The 14,834-nt window shown below is 40.2% G+C and overlaps 1 non-coding gene across 1 annotated transcript; it reads right to left on the bottom strand.

The window, feature by feature from the left end:
- Nucleotides 1-14,477: 14,477 nt before the first annotated feature.
- LOC147370337 (U6 spliceosomal RNA) lies at nt 14,478-14,584 on the bottom strand. The gene has a single exon (XR_015166336.1). It is a non-coding gene; the product is annotated as a U6 spliceosomal RNA (small nuclear RNA).
- Between the last annotated feature and the right edge of the window lie 250 nt (nt 14,585-14,834).

Here is a 14,834-nt window from a genome sequence, read left to right as displayed (position 1 = left end):
CAAGAGACCCACCTTGAAACAAGGGACACATACAGACTGAAAGTGAAGGGCTGGAAAAAGATATTCCATGCAAATAGAGACCAAAAGAAAGCAGGAGTAGCAATACTCATATCAGATAAAATAGACTTTAAAACAAAGGCTGTGAAAAGAGACAAAGAAGGACACTACATAATGATCAAAGGATCAATCCAAGAAGAAGATATAACAATTATATATGTACCCAACATAAGAGCACCACAATATGTAAGACAAATGCTAACAAGTATGAAAGGGGAAACTAACAATAACACAGTAATAGTGGGAGACTTTAATACCCCACTCGTACCTATGGATAGATCAACTAAACAGAAAATTAACAAAGAAACACAAACTTTAAATGATACAATAGACCAGTTAGACCTAACTGATATCTATAGGACATTTCACCCCAAAACAATGAATTTCACCTTTTTCTCAAGTGCACATGGAACCTTCTCCAGGATAGGTCACATCCTGGGCCATAAATCTAGCCTTGGTAAATTCAAAAAAACTGAAATCATTCCAAGCATCTTTTCTGACCACAATGCAGTAAGATTAGATCTCAATTACAGGAGAAAAACTATTAAAATTTTCAACATACGGAGGCTGAACAACATGCTGCTGAATAACCAACAAATCACAGAAGAAATCAAAAAAGAAATCAAAATATGCATAGAAATGAATGAAAATGAAAACACAACAACCCAAAACCTGTGGGACACTGTAAAAGCAGTGCTAAGGGGAAGGTTCATAGCAATACAGGTATACCTCAAGAAACAAGAAAAAAGTCAAATAAATAACCTAACTCTACACCTAAAGCAACTAGAAAAGGAAGAAATGAAGACCCCCAGGGTTAGTAGAAGGAAAGAAATCTTAAAAATTAGGGCAGAAATAAATGCAAAAGAAACAAAAGAGACCATAGCAAAAATCAACAAAACCAAAAGCTGGTTCTTTGAGAAGATAAATAAAATTGACCAACCATTAGCCAGACTCATCAAGAAACAAAAGGAGAAAAATCAAATCAATAAAATTAGAAATGGAAATGGAGAGATTACAACAGACAACACAGAAATACAAAGGATCATGAGAGACTACTATCAGCAATTATATGCCAATAAAATGGACAACTTGGAAGAAATGGACAAATTCTTAGAAAAGTACAACTTTCCAAAACTGAACCAGGAAGAAATAGAAAATCTTAACAGACCCATCACAAGCATGGAAATTGAAACTGTGATCAGAAATCTTCCAGCAAACAAAAGCCCAGGACCAGATGGCTTCACAGCTGAATTCTACCAAAAATTTAGAGAAGAACTAACACCTATCCTACTCAAACTCTTCCAGAAAATTGCAGAGGAAGGTAAACTTCCAAACTCATTCTATGAGGCCACCATCACCGTAATACCAAAACCTGACAAAGATGCCACAAAAAAAGAAAACTACAGACCAATATCACTGATGAACATAGATGCAAAAATCCTTAACAAAATTCTAGCAAACAGAATCCAACAACACATTAAAAAGATCATACATCATGACCAAGTGGGCTTTATCCCAGGGATGCAAGGATTCTTCAATATCCACAAATAAATCAATGTAATACACCACATTAACAAATTGAAAAATAAAAGCTATATGATTATCTCAATAGATGCAGAGAAAGCCTTTGACAAAATTCAACATCCATTTATGATAAAAACCCTACAGGAGGCAAGAATAGAAGGAACATACCTCAACATAATAAAAGCTATATATGACAAAGCCACAGCAAACATTATCCTCAAAGGTGAAAAATTGAAAGCATTCCCCCTAAAGTCAGGAACAAGACAAGAGTGCCCTCTCACCACTACTATTCGACATAGTTTTGGAAGTTTTGGCCACAGCAATCAGAGCAGAAAAGAAATAAAAGGAATCCAAATTGGAAAAGAAGAAGTAAAACCCTCACTGTTTGCAGATGACATGATCCTCTACATAGAAAACCCTGAAGACTCCACCAGAAAATTACTAGAGCTGATCAATGAATATAGTAAAGTTTCAGGATGTAAAATCAATGCACAGAAATCCCTTGCATTCCTATACACTAATAATGAGAAAATAGAGAAATTAAGGAAACAATTCCATTCACCATTGCAATGAAAAGAATAAAATATTTAGGAATATATCTACCTAAAGAAACAAAAGACTATATATAGAAAACTATAAAACACTGGTGAAAGAAATCAAAGAGGACACTAATAGATGGAGAAATATACCGTGTTCATGGATAGGAAGAATCAATATAGTGAAAATGAGTATACTACCCAAAGCAATCTACAGATTCAGTGCAATCCCTATCAAGCTACCAAGGGTATTCTTCACAGAGCTAGAACAAATAATTTCACAATTGGTATGGAAATACAAAAAACCTCGAATAGCCAATGCAATCTTGAGAAAGAAGAATGGAACTGGAGGAATCAACCAGCCTGACTTCAGGCTCTACTACAAAGCCACAGTTATCAAGACAGTATGGTACTGGCACAAAGACAGAAATATAGATCGATGGAACAAAATAGAAAGCCCAGAGACAAATCCACACACCTATGGACACCTTATCTTTCACAAAGGAGGCAAGAATATACAATGGAGAAAAGAAAATCTCTTTAACAAGTGGTGCTGGGAAAACTGGTCAACCACTTATAAGAAAATGAAACTAGAACACTTTCTAACACCATACACAAAAATAAACTCAAAATGGATTAAAGATCTAAACGTAAGACCAGAAACTATAAAACTCCTAGAGGAGAACATAGGCAAAACACTTTCTGACATACATCACAGCAGGATCCTCTATGACCCACCTCCCAGAATATTGGAAATAAAAGCAAAAATAAACAAATGGGACCTAATTAAAATTAAAAGCTTCTGCACAACAAAGAAAGCTATAAGCAAGGTGAAAAGACAGCCTTCAGAATGGAAGAAAATAATAGCAAATGAAGCAACTGACAAAGAATTAATCTCAAAACTATACAAGCAACACCTCCAGCTCAATTCCAGAAAAATAAATGACCCAATCAAAAAATGGGCCAAAGAACTAAACAGACATTTCTCCAAAGAAGACATACAGATGGCTAACAAACACATGAAAAGATGCTCAACATCACTCATTATCAGAGAAATGCAAATCAAAATCACAATGAGGTACCATTTCACACCAGTCAGAATGGCTGCGATCTGAAAGTCTACAAGCAATAAATGCTGGAGAGGGTGTGGAGAAAAGGGAACCTTCTTACACTTGTTGGGAATGCAAACTAGTACAGCCACTATGGAGAACAGTGTAGAGATTCCTTAAAAAACTGGAAATAGAACTGCCATATGATCCAGCAATCCCACTGCTGGGCATACACACTGAGGAAACCAGAATTGAAAGAGACACGTGTACCCCAATGTTCATCGCAGCACTGTCTATAATAGCCAGGACATGGAAGCAACCTAGATGTCCATCAGCAGACGAATGGATAAGAATGCTGTGGCACATATACACAATGGAGTATTATTTAGCCATTAAAAAGAATACATTTGAATCAGTTCTAATGAGGTGGATGAAACTGGAGCCTATTATACAGAGTGAAAGTGAAAGTGAAGTCACTCAGTCGTGTCCAACTCTTTGCAACCCCATGGACTGTAGCCTACCAGGCTCCTCTGTCCCTGGGATTCTCCAGGCAAGAGTACTGGAGTGGGTTGCCATTTCCTTCTCCAGGGGGTCTTCCTGACCCAGGAATCAAACCTGGGTCTCCCTCATTCCAGGCAGACACTTTAACTTCTGAGCCACCAGGGAAGCCCCTACAGAGTGAAGTAAGCCAGAAAGAAAAACACCAATACAGTATACTAACGCATATATATGGAATTTAGAAAGATGGTAACGATAACCCTGTATGCGAGACAGCAAAAGAGACACAGATGTATAGAACAGTCGTTTGGACTCTCTGGGAGAGGGTGAGGGTGAGGGTGGGACGATTTGGGAGAATGGCATTGAAACATGTATATTATCATATGTGAAACGAATCAGCAGTCCAGGTTCAATACATGATACAGGGTGCTCGGGGCTGGTGCACTGGGATGACCCAGAGGGATGGGCTGGGGAGGGAGGTAGGAGGGGGGTTCAGGATGGGGAACACATGTACACCTGTGGCGGATTCATGTCAATGTATGGCAAAACCAATACAATATTGTAAAGTAATTAGCCTCCAATTAAAATAAATAAATGTATATATTTTTTTAAAAACATGCGTTTTTACCAATACTTTGAATTCTAATCCGTCACCATAAGGTTCAGCCTAGTTTAATATAATTTAATCCTTTCTCCAATAGTGAGAAACCTGGCCCTCATTATCCCTAATATTTGATCATTCCTTCTCAATACAATCATCTCTGCTGTCTTCTTCCCTGTGCAGAAACCCTTCTCAATGCACTTAGATCCCAGTACTCTAGGCCAGGCCACCCCACCCACTGTGTGAAAGCCCTCTCACTCCATCTGGGCTCTCACCTGCACAGAGCCGCCTGCTGTGTGAGCTCACAGCTCATTCAGGTTCTGACTCCCCATACCTGCTCCCATGCATGGATCCCTTTCTCCCATCTTGGTCTCAAACACCCAGAGCTCGGCCACTCTCATACATGGATGTCCTCCGGGCCCCTTGTGAGTTCTGATCCTCCATATCACATCACCCTCAAGTGCTGTCCTCCTCACCTTATTCAGGCTCTGAAAAATGGATAAATTGGATTTTGCAAAAATTTTAAAATTTTTGTTCCAAAGGACACTACCAGGAAAGTAAAAAGACAACCCACAGAGTGGGAAAAAATATTTGCCAATCATATATATCTGAAAAGACTTTCTTCCAGTGGAGATAAATGGCCAATAAGTACATGAAAAGACACTCAACATCATTAACCATTAGGGAAACACAAATCAAAACCATGAAATACTACCTAACATTTAGTAAGATGGCTGTAATTTTTTAAAAGACAGATGATAAGAAGGTCTGGCTAGGATGTGAAGAAATCAAAACCTTCATACACCCTGACTGTGTGTTAAGTGGTACGGCCCACTTTGGAAACATGGAGTTTCCATTTGACCCAGAAATTCCACCCTTAGGTATGTACCCAAGAAAAATGAAAACATATTTCCACTCAAAAACAATAACCCAAAGGTGGAAACAACCCACTTGTTCATAAACTAATGAATGAGTTTTTTTTAACTTTTTTTTTTTTTTGCCACACAGCACGTATGATCTTAGTTCTCTGACCAGGAATTGAACCTGGGCTCTCAGCAGTGAAAGCAGGGAGTTCTAACCACTGGATTGCCATAAATGAAAGACCTAATTACAAAAATTACCTATTATGTTATTGCATTTATATTAAATATCCAGAATAGGAAAATCTATAGGGAAACAAAAAGTAGACTAACAATTGCTAAGGCTGGTTGCTTTGGTTATCATTGTATCAAGAAATGATAGCAAAAGGGTATGTGGATGATTCTAAAATTGATTGTGAATTACAAAACACTACTGTGCATTGTAAACGAATTGTGAATCGTGAACTATATCTCAATACAGTTGTTTTGGTTTTCTCTTAAAGCCCTCTGACTGTGTGATAAGTAGATGAGAAAGAGGCTTTTCCAATTTCCAAGTTACTCTTCCTACCACAACTCAATGTCTTATATACCAAGCCATCCTTGAATTCAAGTCAAGGTCCTCCCCAAGGGCTAACCACCAGGTCTCCGGTTCCTGTAATAGTTTCAGGATGTAAATATGTTTCATAATGTAAATATGTTTTCTTGTCAGAACAAATAGTAAAGACACAGGAAAAGGAAGAGTTATTATAATAAGTACCTATTGTTTTTCTCTGTCAAGCACCTCCTCTTCTCCTATTACAGGAACCCCATGTTTCCTTGGGAAACTACCCCAACTCACTTTTCATCCTCATAGTGGGTGCACCTGTTCAGTTCAGTTCAGTCGCTCAGTTGTGTCCAACTCTTTGTGACCCCAGGGACTGCAGCATGCCAGGCTTCCCTGTCCATCACCAACTCCCAGAGCTTGCTCAAACTCATGTCCATTGAATCAGTGATGCCATCCAACCATCTCATCCTCTGTCATCCCCTTCTCCTCCTACCTTCAATCTCTCCCAGAATCAGGGTCTTTTCCAATGAGTCAGTTCTTCACATCAGGTAGCCAAAGTATTGGAGTTTCAGCTTCAGCATCAATCCTTCCAATGAATATTCAGCACTGATTTCCTTTACCATTGATTTGTTGGATCTCCTTGCAATCCAAGGGACTCTCAAGAATCTTCTCCAACACCATAGTTTAAAAGCATCAATTCTTCAGCACTCAGCTTTCTTTATAGTCCAACTTTCACATCCATACATGACTACTGGGAAAACCATAGCTTTGACTAGACGGACCTTTGTTGGTAATGTCTCTGCTCTTTAATATGCCGTCTAGGTTGGTCATAGCTTTTCTTCCAAGGAGCAAGCATCTTTTAATTTCATGGCTGCAGTCACCATCTGCAGTTATTTTGGAGCCAAAGAAAATATTTAAGTCTGTCCCTGTTTTCATTTTTTCCCCAACTATTTGCCATGAAGTGATGGGACCAGATGACATGATCTTTGTTTTTTGAATGTTGAGTTTTAAGCTAGCTATTTCACTCTCCACTTTCACTTTCATCAAGAGGGTCTTTAGTTCCTCTTCACTTTCAGCCATAAGGGTGGTGTCATCTGCATATCTGATGTTATTGATATTTCTCCTGGAAATTTTGAGTCCAGCTTGTGCTTCATCCAGTCCGGCATTTTGCATGATGTACTCTGCATATAAGTTAAATAAGCAGGGTGACAATATACAACCTGATGTACTCCTTTCCCAGTTTGGAACCAGTCTGTTGTTCTATGTCCGGTTTTAACTGTTGCTTCTTGACTTGAGGTTTCTCAGGAGGCCGGTAAGGTGGGTGCACCTGACCCTGCTCCAAATTCTAAGAATGATCATTGACACCGACTTCAGCTAATCAAAGCAAGTGGCCACTTTTGTGCCTACAGATTAGAGTGATTGGCTCAAAGATGAGAAAAGGAAGCAAGTTAACCCAGCCAGCATATATATCCTAGAACTTTCGTGAGAGTTTACAACAAAAGAAGCTCTTCTTGAAACTGTGACACTATAAGCATGAAGGCTTCCATGGTGGCTCAGACAGTAAAGGATCTGCCTGCAATACGGCAGACCTGGGTTTGATACCAGGTTTCAGAAGATCCCCTAGAGAAGGAAATGGCTACCCACTCCACTGTTATTGCCTGGAGAATTCCATGGACAGAGGAGCCTGGCAGGCTACAGTCGATGGGATCACAAAGAGTTGGATACGACTGAGTGACTAACACACACACATAAGCATGAAACCACTGGGGATACCAGACAAGGCACAACTGATCCATGATGAACCAAGCCAGGAGATGGAGAAAGACAGCTCTCTGCAACATGTTTTTGAGCACCTGAGTTCAGCCATGCTGGAAGTTAGATCTATTCATGGACTTCACATCTTTATTTGTTCTTCAGTTGCTAAGTCGACAAGAGCTAATAAGTCCCCCTCCTCTTTTTTTTTTTTTTTTTTTTGTTTGTTTCATTGGTCCAATCCTGTTTGAGTTGACCTATCTATAATGTGTGAAGGAAAGAATACTCTCAGGTACAGACATAAACCAAAGACCAACTGTAACAGGAAGGAGGCTGTGCAAGTGTAAAAACAGTATACCGCAGTAGGGTTGAGCTCTATATTTAGTAAGTGTACATTGCAAGTTTTATCTTTTTTGACCATGTGCTCTGTGGAGATAAGAAAACTAAGGCTCATGGTCCCACTTAGTAAGTGAAAGAGTCATGACTTAAACTCAGGTCTTCTGACTCCAAATTTTATCCCCTTTATAAGACTGTGCCACAAAACTATCATAAGTGACTGCATAGTAAAAAGCAATGTATGTGCATTTTACACACACTTTATCTAGTTCCTGTGAACTATGGGGCTTCCCTTGTGGCTCAGCTGGTAAAGAATCCACCTGCAATGCGGGAGACATGGGTTTGATCCCTGGGTTGGGAAGATCCCCTGGAGAAGGGAAAGGTTACCCACTCCAGTATTCTGACCTGGAGGATTCCATGGACTGTATGGATTCCATGGGGGATTTCCATGGGGTCACAAAGAGTCAGACGTGACTGAGTGATTTTCATTCTCACTTTCTTTCTGAACTTTGAGATAGCAGTACATGAGCAAGTGAACTGCCTAAATATCTCCCATATGACCTTTTCATCCTTACTGTTACTGGTTATGTTTAGCTTTCACCCTTTAACACCCACATTCAAAAAAAATTTTTTTTCCTAGATTTTCTCTAATAATACAGAGTTTTGTCTTTGACATTTATGTTCTTCAGTCATCTATAAATTTGTACATAATATTGGGAAGGGATCCAGTTTTATTGTCTCCATACGGCAATCCAGCTTCCCACTTATCTATTTTGGTGCCAACAACATCCAGTATTTTTTCCTATATTTTTGTAATATGCTCTAATATCTGAGGAAGCAAGACATACTTTTTATTCTACTGTTCCAAGCTTAACTTAGTTATTTACAGACTTTTACTCCTCTCTATGACTTTGTCAAGCTTCTTAAATTTTTCACCATAATTTTGATTGGGCTTATATCAAATGTATAGATTATTTGAGAAAATTACTATCTTTGTAGTACTAAGTTATCTCACCCCAAAACATGGGATGTCCTCTCATTTGTTCAGATCATGCCTTATGCTCTCCAGTGTAGTTTTATGTTTCTCTTCATACATGTATTACTACTTTAAATAGTGCCTTTAATTCCATTTTCCGGTTCATTATTGTCAATGGGGAGAAAAGCACTTAATTTGTGAACACTGTGCTGGTATCAAAGCTATTATTCAACTTTCTTATTATTTCTAATAAGTTTACGATTTGACTCCATTGATAGTTTTCTACAGATGATCATATTATCTGGAAAAATCGCAGTATAATCTTTTCTCTTATATCCCTTCAGATGTCAGAAATTTCCTAATAGCATTGGCCAAGACCAGTGATTCTGTACTAATTAACACCAGTAATATTGGACATTCTTTTCCTGATCTCAAAGGCATACATTTAGGATTTCTCCATTTGCTTTCATGTGCACTGCTGAGAATATAATACCCATTAATTATACTTTAAAACTTGGATAGAAATTGTTTGCATAATCATCTAGGCCTTGAGGGGTTTTTGTTTTGTTTAATCCTTATTAGTCTGTTCAAGTTCTTTCTCCTTGCAATATTTTTGTTGTTTTGTGTTTCTTCTTTAGGTTTTGTTCATTTAATTTTGGTTTTCAGTTTTATTTACACACAAATATTCACAATTCTGTTTTGCACAGTTTTAATTTCTGTTGAGACTGCGGTTAATTTCCCTTCTTCATATTGTTATTTTATTTGTATTTTCTCTCCTCTTTTCATCAATCTTGCCATGGATTTGCCTTTCTTATTTATTATTTCATTACTATTTCCTATCTTTTAAAAATATTGCTGTTTTTATTTCTTCCTTTTATATTAGGGCTCCAAAATCACTGCAGATGGTGACTGCAGCCTTGATACTAAAAGACCCTTGCTCCTTGGAAGAAAAGCTATGACCAACCCAGATAGCATATTAAAAAGCAGAGACATTACTTTGCCAACAAAGGTCTATCTAGTCAAACCTATAGTTTTTCCAATAGTATGGATGTGAGAGTTTTTCCACATGTATGGATGTGAGAGTTCGACCATAAAGAAGGTTGAGGGCTGAAGAACTGATGGTTTTGAACTGTGGTGTTGGAGAAGACTCTTGAGAGTCCCTTGGACAGAAAGGAGATCAAGCCAGTCAATCCTAAAGGAAATCGGTCCTGAATATTCATTGGAAGGACTGATGCTGAAGCTGAAGCTCCAATACTTTGGCTACCTGATGTGAAGAACTGACTCATTGGAAAAGACCCTGATGCTGGGAAAGATTGAAGGCAGGAGGAGAAGGGCACAACAGAGGATGAGATGGTTGGATGGCATCACTGACTCAATGGGCATGAGTTTGAGCAAGCTCTGGGAGTTGATGATGGACAGGGAAGCCTGGCGTGCTGCAGTCCATGGGGTTGAAAGAGTCAGACACGACTGATCGACTGAACTGAACTGATGTTTGTCTTTTGCTTCTTTCTTGTTTCTTTGGATATTTCTTTTATTCCAATACCATAGTTAAATTCTTAACTGTTTGTTTTCAAACTACCTTGTTTCTTAATAAATATATGTATTTGTAGGTATTGTTTTCATTGCTATTTATTTCTAAGCTATCAATTTACTTTGTACTTTCCTGTTTTCTTTTCTTTCTTTCTTGCACTTTCCTTTTCTTTTTATTATTTACTTATTTTTGGCTGCACTGGGTCTTCATTGCTTTTTGAGGTCTTTCTATAGTTCCAGTGAGCAGAGGGCCACACTTCATTGCGGTTCGTGAGCTTCTCATTGCGATGGCTTCCCTAGTGGAGCACAGGCTCTAGGCATGGGCTAGAGTTATAAAGCATGGGCTCAGTAGCTGTGGCACTGGGCTTAGTTGCTCTGAGGCATGTGGGATCCTGGACCAGGGTTGGCACCTGTGTCCCCTGCATTGGCAGGCAGATTCTTTTGCACTGCGCCACCAGGGAAGTCCTGCACTTTCCTTTTCAACTTAAAGGTTATTCAGTAATACATACCTTAATTATTGAATAGGTGGAATTGTATCTATCCTTTTGTAATTAAATTTTAGCTTCATTGCAGTGGGTAAGGGCCAGACATGACCCTAATGGATGGCGGCAAAGGGAGATCTTCCCAGTAGGCTTATCTGCTGTCCTGGATTGAACAGGGTTCTCCCCCAAATGCATGTCCCTCCAGGACCTGGGCATGTGACTTTATTTGGAAATGGCATCTTTGCAAATGTAATCAAGTTAAGAAGGTCATATTGGGTTAAGGTAGGTCCTACCCCAATGACCGGTGTCCTTACAGGAGGGAAACTTGGATACAATACACAGGGAAAATGCTGTGTGATGACAGAGGCAGAGATTGGAATGATACATCTACGAGTCAAGGAATACCAAGGATTGCCAGCAGCAAGGGAGAGGTGAGAAATAATCCTGCCCTGGTGGCTCAGTGGTGAAGAACGCGCTGGCCAGTCCAGGATATGAGGTTGAGGTTCCTTTCCTAGGTCGGGAAGATCCCTGGAAGGGGGAAGTGGCAACCCATCCAGTATTCTTGCCTGGGAAACCCATGGACAGAGGAGCATTTTGGGCAACAGTCCATGGGGTCACAAAAGAGTCAGACATAACTGAGTGGCTAAACAACAACAGAGCTTTCAGAGAGAGAAGAGCCCTGCTGACACTTTGATTTCAGACTCCTCGCCTCCAGAACTATGAGACAACTTCTATTGTTCTAAGGTACCTAATTTATAGTGATCTGTTTTGGCAGTCCTAGGAAACTAATATATCTGCTTTATCTGATGGGAGAAGACAGGCATATGTACACTAATTCATGTGTTGTTGCTAACAGTTTGGCTGGATGGTTAGGGAAGCCAGCAGATTGAAAAGTGGGTGACAGAGATGTACAGAGAAGAAGAACGTTGACGAGCTTCTTGGAAAGGACACAGACTGTAAAGATATTTGTGTCTACGTATATGAATGCTCCCCAGAAGGGATTCTCTGCAGAGGAGGCACTTAATAATCCAGGGGACAAACAGCATGCTCTGTGGATGTCAACCTCTTTCAGGCACCCAGTGCTTATTCATGGGCCAGTGAACAAAACGGTCCTGTCAGGGTTGGAGGGTAGCCGTGGACATCACAACGCAGACTTCTCCTTACCAAGGCTGATCTATCTGGCTAATGCTATCACCGAGTGCCTTATCTGCCAACAGCAGAGACCAGCACCAGCCCCACATGCCCCCCACCCCCACCCCACCGCCGATAAGGCACCATTGCTCAGGGTGATCAGCAGCCACCTGGTAGCAAGCTGATTACATTGGAACTTTTCCATTGTTGAGAGGGCAGAGAAGTCTTCCTCACTAGAATACACACATAGTCTGAGTATAGCTGGCTTCTCTACTTGTAACCATTCTGCCAGGACTTCTTATCAGTAGATTCACAGAATGCCTTATGCAACATCAGCACTGCTTCTGATCAAGAAATTCATCTCACAGCAATAGAAATGCAGCAGTGAACTTACCAACCTAGATAGCATATTAAAAAGCAGAGACATTACTTTGCCAACAAAGGTCCATCTAGCCAAGGCTATGGTTTTTCCAGTAGTCATGTATGTATGTGAGAGTTGGACTACAAAGAAAGCTGAGTGCCGAAGAATTGATGCTTTTGAATTGTGGTGTTGGAGAAGACTCTTGAGAGTCCCTTGGACTGCAAGAAGATCCAACCAGTCCATCCTAAAGGAAATCAGTGCTGAATATTCATTGGAAGGACTGATGCTGAAACTGAAACTCCAACACTTTGGCCACCTAATGCAAAGAACTGACTCATTTGTAAAGATCCTGATGCTGGGAAAGATTGAAGGCAAGAGGAGAAGGGGGCAACAGAGGATGAGTTGGTTGGATGGCATCACTGACTCAATGGACAGGAGTTTGTGTAAACTCCAGGAGCTGGTGATGGACAGGGAAGCCTGGCATGCTGCAGTCCATGGCGTCACAAAGAGTCACACACGACTGAGAAACTGAACTGAACTGAGTGAACTTACACCTGTAAATTAACAGATCTTGCCATAAATTCCATCATCTAGAAGAGGCTGCTCTAGCTTCACAGTGAAATTGCTTACTGGAAACTCAGTTATGGTGTCAGTTGTGAGACAACACCTTTAAAGACAGGATTGTGTCTTGCAAGATGCTGTAGTGGTATTGTCTCCACGTCCCAGAACACATGGATTCAGGAATCAGATTGGGTAAGTGGGAGTGGCTTCTCTCACTATTGTATTCAGTAACCCACTCACAAATTTTTGCTTCTCGTCCTGGCAACTCTGAGATTTGTTGCTTTAAATGTCTTAGTTCTGGCAGGGGTAGGAGGTGGGAGGGAGGCTCAAGAGGAAGGGTTTGTATGCATACTCACGGCTGATTCAGGAGAATCAAACTAGTCAATCCCAAAGGAAATCAACCCTGAATATTCATTGCAAGGACTGGTGCTGAAGCTGAAACTCCAATATTTTAGCCACCTGATGCAAAGAGCCGGCTCATTGGAAAGGACCCTGATGCTGGGAAAGATTGAGGGCAAGAGGAGAAGGGCACAACAGAGGATGAGGTGGTTGGATGGCATCACCAGCTCGATGGATATAAGTTTGAACAAACTCCAGGAGATGGTGAAGGACCGAGAAGTCTGATATGCTGCAGTCCATGGGGGTCTCAAAAAGTCAGATGTGACTTAGTGACCGAACAATAACAGTGGCTGATTCATGTTGTTGTACAGCGAAAACAAATGCAACATTGCAAAGCAATTATCCTCCTATTTTAAAAAATTAAGTTACTAAAATGTTTTAAAAAGTTAAAAAAAAAAAAAAGGATCTTTGTTCTCAAAAGAGAAATGCTTCCACACAGCAGCACATGCACTAAATTGGAAAGTGAGGCTGCCACCTGGCCTCCATCTTGGATTTATTATGTCTCAGAGTGACAGGCAGTAAAAAAAGGTCTCTGCTGCTGCACTGATTGATCCTGACTCCCAAGAGGAAACAGATTGCTGCTAACCACTGAGTATGAACAGGACTATATCTGGAACCCAGGGAATTTCCTGGCATATTGCTTAACATTTCCTTGCTCAATAGTAAGTATGAATCAAGGAAATAAAACCAAAAAGAGGCAGGAGTATAAAAAACTAATATGCTTCAAGATGAATTCAGTCTGCTAGGAAACCGACCAACTAAGCTTGTTATTGTTGCTCAGTCACTCAGTCATGTTTGGCTCTTTGTGACCCCATGGACTGCAGCACACCAGGCTTCCCTACCCGTCACCATCTCCCGGAGTTTGCTCAAACTCATACCCATTGAGTCAGTGATGCCATCCAATCATCTCATACTCTGTTGCCCCCTTCTCCTCTTGCCCTCAATCTTTCCCAGCATCAGGGTCTTGTCCAATGAGTCAGTTCTTTGCATCAGGTAGTCAAAGTATTGGAGCTTAAGCTTCATCATTAGTCGTCCAATGAGTATTCAGGGTTGACTTCCTTTAGGACTGACTGGTTGGATCTCCTTGCTGTCCAAGGGACTCTCAAGAGTCTTCTCCAACACCACAGTTCAAAAGCATCAATTCTTTGATGCTCAGCCTTCTTTATGGTCCAACTTTCACATCCATACATGACTACCAGAAAAACTATAGCTTTGACTGTACACACCTTTGTCGGCAATGTGATGTCTCTCCTTTTTATTTATTTATTTTTTTCTCGTTTAAAAATATGGAACGCTTCACGAATTTGCGTGTCATCCTTGCGCAGGGGCCATGCTAATCTTCTCTGTATCGTTCCAATTTTAGTATATGTGCTGCTGAAGCGAGCACTGTCTCTCCTTTTTAATATGCTGTCTAGGTTGGTCATAACTTTTCTTCCAAGGAGCAAACATCTTTTAATTTCATGGCTGCAGTCACTGTCCTCAGTGATTTTGGAGCCCAAGAAAATAAAGTCTCTGACGGTTTCCATTGTTTCCCCATCTATTTACCATAAAGTGATGGAACCAGATGCCATGATCTTAGTTTTTGAATATTGAGTTTTAAGCCAGCTTTTTCACTCTCCCCTTTCACCTTCATTAAG

The sequence above is a fragment of the Bos grunniens genome, chromosome 6 (assembly GCF_055505025.1).
Source record: "Bos grunniens cultivar Pamir isolate PY7600 chromosome 6, Bosgru_T2T1.0, whole genome shotgun sequence".
In the NCBI taxonomy this organism is placed as follows: Eukaryota; Metazoa; Chordata; class Mammalia; order Artiodactyla; family Bovidae; genus Bos; species Bos grunniens.
Note: the sequence above shows the minus strand (reverse complement) of the source record. Positions and strands in the feature narration are given on the sequence as shown.